This window comes from Orcinus orca, chromosome X (genome assembly GCF_937001465.1).
Source record: "Orcinus orca chromosome X, mOrcOrc1.1, whole genome shotgun sequence".
Lineage (NCBI taxonomy): Eukaryota > Metazoa > Chordata > Mammalia > Artiodactyla > Delphinidae > Orcinus > Orcinus orca.
Window position 1 is genome coordinate 10,285,498 of NC_064580.1, and position 14,172 is coordinate 10,299,669.

Genomic DNA, 14,172 nt, shown 5'->3' on the forward strand with positions numbered 1-14,172 from the left:
ATGAAATCAGATTGTAAGGAATGCACACAACTCGACTGTTCCTCAGTTTTTAAATAAAAGTGAGCGTTAAGGGGAAAGGGGTGAATCATGAAATCAAGTGATGGGAGAGAAGACCTTTCTCCTGGGAGGACAAAGCTCAAACGTAGCCCCCCCCCCAAAAAAGAAAGAAAATGAAAAATCTGGTAAGGATTGGCGCTTGGTGTGTGGTATGGGGAAATTGACAAGCTTCTGCATGTATCACGTTGTATACACCTCGCTGCTGCACCTGGACACGGATGCAGGGTGGGAGTGGGGAGGAGAGGCTGCTTTTTTTTTTTTTGATGGGGGAAGAGAGTTCTTTTTTCTTCCCAAGAGAGGGTCTTCCCAGATGGCTGGAGTATTTATGAATCAGTATGGGGATTTATACCTCTGCTATTGAGGAGTTTCGAGTGGACAATGTTTTTCACAAGCACGAAGGGGACCTGAGGGTCACCGTTAGAATGAGGGATCCTTCCAATTGCAGGAGACCCTAGCCACCGCATCTTCGACCCTCTTCCCCTGCAAACCCCCAGGAGGAAACAGGCCAAGGGAGCTTATGTTCAAGCCGAAGGTCATACAGTCCGGTCTGGGCTGGGACTTAAGCAAACTTTGAATTGAGCAGGAAGAATAAAGCAAAAAGAGAGGAAGTAAAAGAGGCTTGTTTGGGACAGTCTTTTCATTTCTAAACCTCACAAATTCCTCAACCATCACAGCCACACTTTTCAGTCTTCCGATGGATGGAATTTTCAAGCTACTTTATTCTTCCAGGAGAGCAGCATAGCTTTGGGGCTGTATCTCTGAGGATTGTGTATATGGGGGAGCTGGGGGGAGGCATACGAAGTCTTAACAAACCCTCCCCAGTGCAGGGTCTCTTCCACCCCTGATAATCATTGCATCCCCTCCCACAGTCCTGTGAGTTAGATAATATCTCCTTGAAATATACCGGGAAGATCTCTTTATTTCCCTAAAGAAGCATCTTAACACCTCAAGACACAAAATGAAATAATTTTCTATTCTTTCTAAACATATGGGGCCAATTTTGTGCTTACTAGAAAGAGCAGCACGTTTTAGAAACAACATTATGGCCAAAAAAAGAAAAAGAAAAATCTTGAGCCTTTTTTTAGTTCAATAATGCCAACTGAAAACACTGTTTCATAGCATTGAAAGCGCTTCACACTTTTTGAGAGTGGCTTACACACCAATCTAAGAGAATGAAACATCAATTTGAAGTTCAACTATATTTTATTTGCACGTAAGGAGAAGGGCCTAAATTAGAAATTTAAGACACAGATGTGCCATGAAATAAGCTAAGAAGAAGATACGTTTCTAAGACCTATATTTACCATGGCTCACGAGCCTAGCCACTCTGTGGCATGTGGGATCTTCCCGGACCGGGGCACGAACCCGTGTCCCCTGCATCGGCAGGCGGACTCTCAACCACTGCGCCACCAGGGAAGCCCCACATTTGTGTATTTTTTCTTCTACATCCAATAGTATGCCTTGCATAGTAGTGGACCAATACTAGAGCTTCAACAGACTCTCTTCCCCTCTTAATTGATGGGGACCTCATTTAACATGTTTTTGAACATACTTTTGAGTATGTGAATATCGTGATAGCACAATTTTTAAAATATATATATATATATTTTAATCAAGGAGACTATACAGGGACATTCTTCTCCATACTTATTGCTAATATCCACCTAAATATAGTAAAAGGAAATTCACAGGTGATATGGAATCTCCATTTGTGAAATTTAAGAATTCTTTTACAGATATATTTAAAGAGCTTTGAATGCTAATTTGCCACCATCCTTGATGTGTTGATTTTGAATCAACGCTTACAGTCAACTACATATTAATAAGCCAGAGCACTGGGTCATTCGTTCACTCCACGGGTGTTTATTGCCTGCCCAGTACATGCCAGGTATTTTATTTGCCACAGAGAGAGTGGTAAATAAAATGTAGTCCCTGGGCTTCCCTGGTGGCGCAGTGGTTGAGAGTCCACCTGCCGATGCAGGGGACACGGGTTCGTGCCCCGGTCCGGGAAGATCCCACATGCCGCGGAGCGGCTGGGTCTGAGCCGTGGCCGCTGGGCCTGTGCGTCCGGAGCCTGTGCTCCGCAGCGGGAGAGGCCGCAGCGGTGAGAGGCCCAAGTACCGAAAAAAAAAAAAAAGTGTAGTCCCTGCCCTTGCGTGTCTTCCCTTGGCTTAAGATGCCCTTTTCATCTAAACTTGAGTGGAAAATGCTAAGAAGTTATTCTTTTCCATTTTTAGGGTGAATGTCAAACCTAAGGGCTTTGTATTTTCAAATGAGTGCGAAGATCTCTGCTCTGCTTTGGTGTGGACTTTTTTCCAAATGTCTCTATAATGATTCCATTCAAATCTCTTCGAAAACTCAATGGTGAGTGACATTTGATGGAAACCACCTGATTCTTTGCACCACAATCAAAAATTTTATCAGCATAGAAAGATTGGGCATAATAACTCCTGCCTCTTATCTTTTGACAGTCCTTTATGAGGAATGCCCAAGACTTAGGAATGGACTGCCTGGGTATTATTTTAAAATCTATCTTTTTCTAGGATTTTATCATTGAGATGCTGGATTTCCAGAGAAACACTTCTCTTTTTTTTTTGAACTTTATTTTATTGAAGTATAGTTGATTTACAATGTTGTGTTGGTTTCAGGTGTACAGCAAAGCGATTCAGTTATATATACATATATATCTATTCTTTTTCAGATTCTTTTCCCTTATAGATTATTACAAAATATTGAGTAGAATTCCCTGTGCTATACAGTAGGTTCTTGTTGGTTATCTATTTTATATATAGTAGTGTGCATCTGTTCATCCCAGACTCCTAATTTATCCCCTCCCTTCCCCCCAGCTTTCTCCTTTGGTAACCATAGTTTGTTTCTTATGTCTGTCCAGAGAAACATTTCTTATTGCTAAATCCTTACCCTTCCTCTGTCAACCTTCCTTCTCCAATTTGACTAAGATTGTCAGAGGCAAAAACAGTCATTCAAATTTTGAAATCCGCAGAGAATGTAGCAAAATGGCGACCACGTGAGGATATCTGTAAGCCTAGCACCTGGCTGACGGACGGCTGGGTCACTTCTGTTTAGTAGGACTCCAGAGCTTTGAGCCTCAACAGAGAGGGACAGGTTACGTTCATGATCTATTCAAAGCAGTTGGAGCTATTCCTGTCCCATTATTGTCAAGCCACAGGAAATTATGCCTTTCCTCATTACCATACTGAGCTCTGTAAGTGGCTGATACCCTTTGGATACCCTTTGGCTACACAGAGACCTTGTGATAGTGTTTTCCCAATCTAGAAACAAAAATATTTCGTAAAATTAAATATATATACTATTTATATATACATAATATTATATATATCGACTGTCATCCATTTATTTCAACCAAATGTCATGGCTTGCATGGAGGGTGGAAAAAAATCATTATTTATTCAGCAAACATGTATTGAGCATCTCCTGTGTACCCAGCTCTTTCCTAGCTGCTGGGGACAGGAATTGGAATCAGAGCCGGGCCTGATGGGAGAGGCAGACCCGTGTGAGCGAACAGCCACATACAGCATGAGCCATAGATCGGTTCGTTTACCCAAAAAATTCACCGAGCTCCATGTTTGCCAGGTAATACTTTGGGCTGGGACATCCACAGCAAGCAGATTGTAAAGGGCCCTCCTGCTTGGCTAAGGAGTTTATTAACTGCTCTTTGGCAACTAGGAGCTATCAGAAGTAAAATCCCTTAGCGCACTTACGACAGTTTGTAGATTCTTCCTGTTCGGAATGAAGCTACCTGGAGGGTAGGGCAAAGAAGTGGCTACCCATACTTGTCATCGACAAAGCAGATTATCCATGTGACATTAACTGAGTATGAGAAGGTAATAAATCAGACTTTCATTGGTCTACATTTCAACAAGACAGGCTGTCACACCTCCATATTGGAAACACTTTTCATGTTGATTTGCTTCCAATTTTTATACTGGTGTGGACAGAGGGTTAATATATTTGAAATGGTTAAAATGACTTTTTTTTTTTTTTTTTTTTGGTGGGATCTCTGAGGTTTGCAGTGCCTTATCCTAGAGTTTGTACTTTAAAAGCTAGTCTTCAGGGCTTCCCTGGTGGCGCAGTGGTTGAGAGTCCGCCTGCCGATGCAGGGGACACGGGTTCGTGTCCCGGTCTGGGAAGATCCCACATGCCGCGGAGCGGCTGGGCCCGTGAGCCATGGCCACTGAGCCTGCGCGTCCAGAGCCTGTGCTCCGCAACGGGAGAGGCCACAACAGTGAGAGGCCCGCGTACCGCAAAAAAAAAAAAAAAAAAAAGCTAGTCTTCAATCATGTATGAGTTTCTCCGTGTCTTTTCCTCTTCTTTTCTCTTCTAAGGACACTTGCCATTGGATTTAGGGCCCACTCAGGCAATCCAGGATGGTTTCATCACAAGATCCTTAAATATGCAAAAACTCCTTTTCCAAGTAAGTCAATATTCACAAGTTCCAGGGATTTGACGGGGATAGAGCTCTTGGGGGGCCACCATCTAACCCACTAAGAATCATGACCCATAGATCTAGTTACACCACAATGGTTGAAGTGGTAAACTGGTGATCAGCTCTGTGGGCAGAGACATTTTACTGAAGAAGTGGGTTTGTGGGAGGAGAGAGGATAATTGCAGTTTTTTCATATTTATCAGAAACCTACTCCATGATATAAGGAGTCCTAAGAAGAAACTTCTAGGAGCTGTGAGTGAGTGGGGACCAAGGGGAATGGAATGGAAGGAACATCAAAGGTTTGGGATTGGTTGTATGTTTACTATGATGACAGAGGTGAGGAACACAGGTGGTCATAGGATAAAACAATTGTTCTGGTACAGTAATTGGAAATGTCCACCAGGCAAATGCAAAATACCATCTGGGAAAATAAGTAAATATAGTAGTAGAAGTAATTGGAGAGGCCAGTCATGAAAATTAAAAAGAAAACAACAAAGTAAAAAGAATATAAACTGGGTTATTTGAAGAAAGGATTGTAATATGTAACCCTGACGTTATCATTTCAAAAATTATTGTTTAACTTCAGCTAGGAAGACAAAAGCACCGTGAGTTCTTATATCCAAACATAAATTCTTGAAGCCAAACAGATATGCCTAAAGTATTCCTCAAAGATTCCACTGACTTTCTCTTTAAAAGCCCCATGTTATCACAGAGATGCGTGAATACATATATGTACCAAGAACAAACATATTGGCAACTAATGTTTTGAACCTTCATCTACTCAGGCCTGCTTTTCTGAAATAGGTTATGAAGTTTCCCGTCAGGAGAGATGGATACGAAAAAGTCCATCTGTTTAGGTCCTCAACCCAAGTAGCAAAGAATTAATTATTCAGATCGGAAAGAGGTGAGGTCAATTGACGCTAACCCAGACATTAAGGACTGCCTGCCCCAAGGAAAGCAACGCTTTTGACCGTATCCCCTTGAAACAGCTATGATGTATTTTCTTTCCTCTTCTCCTGGAAGCTGACGCCTATGTATGTTGATGTCTATGTATGTTTAGAATTTCTCAGGTATTTGGCTTGACCAAGGCCAGTTGTGACTTGGGGCCTTGCTGCCATGCTTGGTACTACAGGTGTTTCCAATTAGGGCTTCATTAGGGTGCAGGCGTGGTTAAGGCTTTGGATCACAGGACCAGGCAAACAGAGCTGTGAGGGGCTTAGGCTTAGCTGAGGAAAGAAAGGCGAAAGGGTGGTCTCCAAACTAGAGAGCTGACTGCCATTCTAACCTTGACTCCCCCAATCCAGCGCCCCCTCAAGCTTGGGCCACACCCTAGAGCCTGGTTTTCAAACCACAGCCACCCTGTCCCCTTCCAGTTTCAGGAAATCAGTTTAGTTGATTCTTGCCAGCATGGAAAACAAAGCAAAGCAAAAAAAATGAACAAGCCAAAACAAATCACTAAAGAGCAACAGAACGGGAAGGACCAGGCTGTCCTGCATGGTAAAGGTAGGTTACTGTTTAATCAAACTTTGTTTCAGTTATTTATGTGAGAGTGTGTATGTGTGTTTAACCAGCCTGTGATGTAAGATGTTTTCTCAGTGTGAGTCAGAGGCACATTTATCAAGACATCCATCCCCCAGCCTCCTGCCTCCTCATGGCCTCGTTTCCTGCCTTTTCTCAGTCTAGCCCCCACTACTCGTCAATCACTTGGCATTGATTTAAAATTCTCACCTCCCCAGGCCCTTCCCAAGTCGCCCTGTACACCCCAGTTCTGACACTCCTCCAAGAGCCTCTGTTTTCCATTCCTTTGTCCAGCCTCCCAGGTGCTAATAGACACAAGATACAGTCTTCCATGCCATCACCACTGGACTTGTCTCTTGTTCCTGGTCAGCTCCCTATTAGCTGTGCAGCCTTGCATATGCTTCATAACTGCTCTGAGCTTCTCTTTTCTCCTCTGCAAAGTGGGGAAGGGGAATGGTCCCAACGTGTGGGCTTCTCCTGAGGGCTGAAAGAAATACGTGCACCTCGTACGTTAAAGGTGTTCAATACATGGTGGCTTTTATAATAAGGACGTTCTCCTACAGAACCACAGTACCAAGACTGAATTCAGGAAATGGACCATCCAGTGTACTGCTATTATCATCGAAGCTGAAGCCCAGATTTGAATTTTGCCAGTTGCTCCGTTAATGTCTTTGCCAGCCTTTTTTTTCCTCCTCACCGGGATCCAGTGCAGGCTCACGAGAGGCATTTAGTTCTTGTGCCTCTTTAATCTGAAACCATCCTTCAGCTGTTCTTTGTCTCTCACATTTCGGAAGAATACAGACCAGCTGGTTTGTCAACTTTCTCTCAGTTGGGTTTGCCTCCTGTTTTTTCACGGGTAGAATCCGATCATTTTGGTAGGAGCGCCCGGTGAGGGATGTCGTGTCCTCGGTGTTTCACAGGAGAGGCACGTGACGTCCAGTTGTGCCATCGCTGATGGTGACGAGGGACCGCTTGTTCCCAGGGTTGCCACCAGCTTTCTCTGCTGGGAAACTAGCGTTTTCCCTTTGTCATTAATAACCTGTGGGGAGATACTTTGAGACTCAGGTCTCCTGTATCTCATCAAACTTTTACCACGTGGTTTCAGCATTTATGGGTGATGCTTGTCCGAACCCGTGCTATCTATGATGTCAGCAAAAAGGCAAATCTCTTACTCTGTCATTCCTTCTAACGTGAACATGATTTTTATGTGTTCCACCTTAGACGTCTAAACCAATGAATGCCATTTCGAAACTTATATGCCAACAATATGGAAAATAAAAGCAACTCATTTATGTAGGCCTGTGGGCTTGTTCTGCTTGACGAGACTCAACATTGTAGAGATGTCATGTTATAGGGAATCTTTTCAAAGGCCCTGTCAACATACGGCTGATGCATGTAAATCAACTATACTCCAATATGGTATTTTAGAAAATTCTTTGGGGGTTGCACCGCACGGCTTGTGGAATCTCAGTTCCCCGACCAGGGATTGAACCCGGGCCTCTGCAGTGAAAGCACCGAATCCTAACCACTACACCATCAGGGAACTCCTTAAAATAAAAATTAAAAAAAAAAAAAAAAAAAGATATGGCTGGACTTCCCTGGCGGTCCAGTGGCTGGGACTCCGCGATTCCAATGCAGAGGATGTGGATTTAATCCCTGGTCGGGGAACTAAAATCCCACATGCCGCAGGAGCGGCCAAAAATAAATAAATTTTAAAAAGTAAAATAATCTTAAAAAAAAAAGATACGGCTGATGGAGGCCTGTGCTGTCATTTCATCTTTAAGAGTCATCTTAGGGCTTGTTTGCAATCAACACTCTCATGTGTCACGGCTGTGCTTTTCCAAAAGAATACAGAGGCATATGTGTAAATCGCATTCCCATTCAATTCAAACTAGATCTTTAACATTAATTTTGATCAACCGCACATCTCATGGAGTTCCCATGATTGGAAGAGAAATTGCTCGTCATTAGTGGCTCCAGCAAGGGCTTGTAGAAGGACGGGAGAGGCAGATGCTTTTCGGGCTCCTGATGGACAACAGACGTTGGTGTGATAAAGGAAAACTGTGCACCGCTGGAATCATTGGGCGCGGCCTTCAGCACTTCTGCTTCTGCGCCGCGGGAAGAAGTTTCTGCTCTTTGAGAACCAGGAAGTGGCTTCAGAATTTGGGCTTTGAATTCGGTCAGGTGCCTGCCTTTCAGCAGTCCTTGAACAAACATCACCTGTTGATTAGTCAAACACTCATTTCCAACACTAGTATGAGAGGAATAATGGATGGATAGAGCTTCAAGAATGTCTGGCCCTCTTCCACTTTCTACCTGGAAAAAATGTCTTCACCTGAATACTGCTGATTGCTTATAGCTGTGGCACCCTACCTATCTGAGTCGTGAGGCCGGTGTTGATGCAGCTGCCTATCTGGACAGTGAGTCACTCCCAGGTTCATTTTCAAGATGCCCTGGCCACATATTTGTCATGGAAACCAGGAAAAAGTCTCTGCTTTCAGTGGGAGCATGTCCTCAGGAGAGGCAGAGTCTCCAGTATGTAATCATAAACAGTACAAATTTTCTCCCATTTGGGGGACATGGGGGATAGAAGTTGACTTTTTTTTTTTTTTTTTTTTCCAGTACGCGGGCCTCTCACTGTTGTGGCCTCTCGCGTTGCGGAGCACAGGCTCCGGACGCGCAGGCTCAGCGGCCATGGCTCACGGGCCCAGCCGGTCCGCGGCATGCGGGATCTTCCCGGACCGGAGCATGAACCCACATCCCCTGCATGGGCAGGCGGACTCTTAACCACTGTGCCACCAGGGAAGCCCGAGGTTGACCTTTTAAAAGTATTTTTATTTGTAGTTTTTATTTTTAAAATTTATTTCATTGAAGTATAGTTGATTTACAATGTTGTGTTAATTTCTACTGTACAGCAAAGTAAGTCAGTTATGCATATGTATACATTCTGTTTCTTATTCTTTTCCATTATGGTTTATCACAGGATATTGAATACAGTTCTCTGTGCTATACAGTTCGTCCTTGTTGTTTATCCATTCTCTATGTAATAGTTTGCATCTGCTAATCCCAAACTCCCAATCCATCCCTCCCCCACTGCTAAAAGTATTTTTAATTATTAAAATTGTTTGAACAGAGAACACATTTATCTGGTTCAAATATTAAAACAATATGAGAAGTATATTCCCTTTCAACAGATTTCCCTTGCTCTCTTTTCTAGTTTCTTGCTTAGCCTCCAACGTATACGTGAAAGCAAATATATATTTTTAACTCTCCTCTCGTTACACAACTGGTATTTAATATGGTATTCTTAAACTTTAAAAATTATTATACAGTAATACACATCTGTTTATTTAAAATAAATCACACAGTATAGAATAGAGTGAATGAAAAAGTTCTCCGAACCTCCAGCCCATGTTCCCAAGGTAGCTAGTTACCAGTTTTTTGTGAGCCATTCCAGATGTTAAAATTTTTTTAGAAACTTGAGAGCTGCTTGCTAAACACAGCCACTATTAAAAATTAAATGATATAAACGTACAACAAAATAAATTATATTAAAAGTAAAGGTCATAGCTCATCACTGCCTAATTATTTTACTACATTTTACTACAATCTATGCTCTCGAGGTTGATTATGTTACAGGTACCATCTTTATGGTGGAAATATAAAATGATGGCATATACAACATTGTAAATCAACTATACTTCAATTAAAAAAAAAGAAAATGATGGCTACTGGTCATCTCTTCTCAACTCTTCTTGAGGACTTTACACCTCTATTGACATAGAATGTAGAAGATGCTTCATTGAAATTAATCAAAAATATCAACTTAGGAAATGTAAAGATGCAACAAACCTGTCAACACAGTTATTTTTAAATTTAAAGAAAATCGGCATGAGAATAAATGACATTGCTTAGTTAGGAAAAATAAATGGCTACTTCTCATGGATGTCCAAATAGCCTTTCCCTTTTTTTTTAATCTAAATGGCCAAGTAGACAAGGTCTGTCCTCCCTCATCCTGGAAAATTTCATCTCTCATCCACCTGTCACTATTTGGATGGTCATTCCAGTGTCTCCCCTGGTCCTAAATTCTCCTGCTTCTCTTCACTCATTTTTTTCTCTGGCTGTACTTCTTCTACTATCCCTTAAATATTGGTTTGTGCAATGAGCCAACCTTGAGCTTACACTCTTCCTCGTCTGCATTCTTCCTTGTCTATGCTCTTCCTTTCCCCATGGCTTTACGTAGTAAGTTTCTTTAACCTGATGACTCTAGGATTCCTTTGGATTCCATCTGACTCTCTCTCGGGCTCCATCTGGCTAGACATCTCCACGTGATCATCGCTTAAAGTCATCCTGTCTACAGAACTTGTCCTCCCCACTTGGTCAATGGCATCATTATCATTCAAGTAACTTGACAAGTCAGCTGTATCTTGTGACTCACCAGTCACATCCATCACTCACCAGCACTGGGAATCTAATCCAAACATTGCTCTACAACCTCCAGCCGTGTCCTTGGGTTCAGACTTTCCCTTCCATCAGACTCTTTCTTCCCTCCATGCCCCAGCCTCATCTCAGTTACCTTCCAAGGCCCAAGTCCTTTCACATCCTCCAAGAAGTCTCCCTAGATCCTCGCTCACCTTGATTCTGTCTTCCTGCAATCCCCACTGCATTCTGCTGTTACTTTCTATGAAGACTTAGAGTCTACCCCTCTCTGGAGTAGGGTAATTACCTAAATCTCGATTTCCCTCCCCCAGATTGGAGGCTCCTGGGCTGGAGAGGGACAGAAGAGATCCTGGCGTGGAGCTCTGTGGAGTACGTGCTTGAGAAATGTGAGTTGAATCGTTTTCTATTGAATTTATGTACAACGTATAGGAATCTTGCCAGTGAAAGGTGTAGGAAAGAGCTAGTTTTCCCCACCGCAGGGGTCACAGATTCATGTGTTTACAGGTGCCCAGCACAGGTCACATAAATAACTGGAGAGGTCAAGCTCTGTCGAGAGAGGAAGCAGCCCCTTCTTAGCTCAAGCCACTTAACCATAAGGAAACACGGATCCAGTGTTGCCAAGTCTTCCAATTATTCAAGAGAAGGCAGAGATAGGGATTTTTAAATGTGCAACCTCCCAAGTTATAATTACTGGTAACTAGAGACATTTTAACCTTTTATTGTAAAATTGAAAAAAGGAAACTACAAAAACCCACAAACATTGAGTTTAATGCGTTATTATGAGGCAAACATCCAACTCTTCTAATGGAAACTCAGGTCAAGAAATAGAACTTGGCCACCTACCCCAGGAGCCTACCTGGGCTCCATTCCAGTCTCAGCACCCCCAAATGAACCCCTTCTGTACATTTATACTAATAATTTGCTTTCATTTTCTTATGGTTTTATCATTTGGGTGTGCACCCCTAGGTGCTATACTCTAACTTAACGCAAATGGAGTCTGAGTCATTTTTTAAAACTTGTGTCTTTTCATCTGCAGATCCCCCCTCTGGTGCTTCCCTTTCCTTACAGTTTCTTTTTGTTGAAGTACCTGGGGTATTTGACTTGTAAAGTTTCTCACAGTCTGGATTTGTTTACTGAATGGTGCAGCTCATCATGTGGTCTGCACTTCCTGTACTTTGGCATCTAGATCCACAACTTGTTCATTAATTAAAACATTGTTTTCAATTGCGAGCATCATCCACTGGCAGCAGCTTATCTCTGCATCCTCTACCTTGCTCTGTCTCCTTGTTTGTTTCTCTCGCTACTTACTTGGCCCTGACTGTGAATAGTCAATCAACTTCTTTGCCACTTTCCATGTTGGGAGGATGGAGATGTATTCTGATCTAATAGAATCAAAGTCTTCATAATTATCACATTGCTGACCATAAACGTTGGGTGTTGTGGCTCCTTGGATCCTATAACGTGGGCCACGTAGGGATGCTTTAAAGGGACAAAACCAGGCATCCTCCCAGAGACTGATTTGTTGCCTTTTCAGCCAGATGGTTCACCAGGTGGGATGCAGCCAAGTCACTAGTCTTTCCCTCACCAGATGACAGGATTTCCTCTGACCACGGCACCTGCTAGTTTAAAAGGGAAGTCTAGAACCACTTCCCACACGGGGGAGGGGGGTGGAGGCTGGGTGTGTGTGTGTAACTCTGCAGGTGCCAAAAGTCAGCAGAGTTCTAAAGGCAAGTAACCCATGTCTTCTATGGGGGTACAAAGGGGTAAAAGAAAACAGGATTTGCAGAGAGGTTCCCCAGGATAGTAAAGCTCTGGTGAAAAATCTATTAAGAAATCTGTAAAATCCCCTGGAAAAATACATAAGAAAGGGAGAACAGCAAAAACAACAAAATGAGAAAGAGGAAATAAAAGGAATCTAGACAAGAGAACCAAGATGTTGACCTGTCATATATCAGAAAACATTTTCCCAGTCAATGAAAGGGCTTGGTGAACAAAGCTAAACTTGTGCATCCATGATAATACGTGTAGTTGATTATAATTATTTAAACCACTTAATCATTTCAGGTAGAGTTTATCCATAGTGGTAGACTGGGTAGACTGACACCCAAGTAAAACCGTTTTTGTTACAAGTCAGAGATGCATACATTTGCATCAAATGCATAAGGCGTAATGGCTGTTGATTAGTGGACTAATAACCAGGCAAAAACCTGTCTCTAGGTAAGTTGACCTGAACAGCTAGTGACCTGAGGAATTCCCTCCCGCTGAGTGGGCATACGTGGCAGGGAATAACTCATTATACCAGTGGGTGGGCACTTCAGCTGGCCTGACCCTTTTTCTTTTCCTTTCCACCCTCTTCACTCCTTTTTTCCCTACTCTTTTGTTTCTTATTCCACCTCAAGTTCACTGTTAATTAGACAGTGAAATGTCTCATTTCTCCTAGATGGCGAGGTGAAATTTTCCTAAAAACAGAGCATTCAGTGTCTGGCAATAATTGATTTTCATCATAATGGCTCTCTAATGAACTGTTGAGTTTCAAAAGAAGTTTTCTCTGAATGAAAATTTGCCTGGTCACCATGCTTTGGGCATGAAGAGATAATAACATCGTAGGGGAGAAGAGACACATCTTCCTCACAGAATAATTCCAAGTGATGTATCTAGATACTCTCCATCCAAGAGGGCAAGATTGGGCTTCCCTGGTGGCGCAGTGGTTAAGAGTCCGCCTGCCGATGCAGGGGACGCGGGTTCGTGCCCCCGTCTGGGAGGATCCCACATGCCGCGGAGCGGCTGGGCCCGTAAGCCATGGCCGCTGGGCCTGCGCGTCCGGAGCCTGTGCTCCGCAACGGGAGGGGCCACAACAGTGAGAGGCCCACGTACCGCAAAAAAAAAAAAAAAACTGAATTGCAAGAGGGCAAGATTAATCCCTCCCCAGCTCCCACCCACACTGGGCTAGATTTAGTGACTCCTTCCAAAGAATAGAGTATGGACAGGGAAGGGAAAAACAGCAATATTATAGTGGAGAAACCTGGCAGACAGCACCTTAACCAAGTGATGGAGGGTAACATCCTCAGTGATGTCATGTAGATATCAGGTACCTGCTGACATGTTATGAAGAGAAGGGAACTTTGGCACTTTCCCAAAATGCATAACATAACCTCAGTCTAATGAGAAAAACATCACGCAAACCCAAATGAAGGGACATTGTATAAAATTCCTGGCTGACACTACTGGAAATTGTCAAGTTCATGAAAAAATATGGAAAGATGCAGAAACTGTCAGCCCAGAGGAGACTAAGAAGACTTGATGATTAAACGCAATGTGGAATCCTGGATTGAATTCTCAAACAGAAAGAGGACATTGAATGGAAAAACAGGTGAAATTGGAATGAAGTCTTGCTTTAGTTAACAGTAACGTAGCCTTGTTAGTTTCTTAGTTGTGACAAACAATATAAAGTTTATTGAAAGAAAGTGAACAAAAACAACAAAAGATAACATCTTTTAATTGGCTACCAAGTATTCGACCTAGTTTTTTTTTTTTAGATTTTTAAAATATTTATTTATTTTAATTTATTATTTTTGGCTGTGTTGGGTCTTCGTTGCTGCGCACGGGCTTTCTCTAGTTGTGGCGAGTGGGGGCTACTCTTCATTGCGGTGCGCGGGCTTCTCTCATTGCGGTGGCTTCTCTTCTTGCTGAGC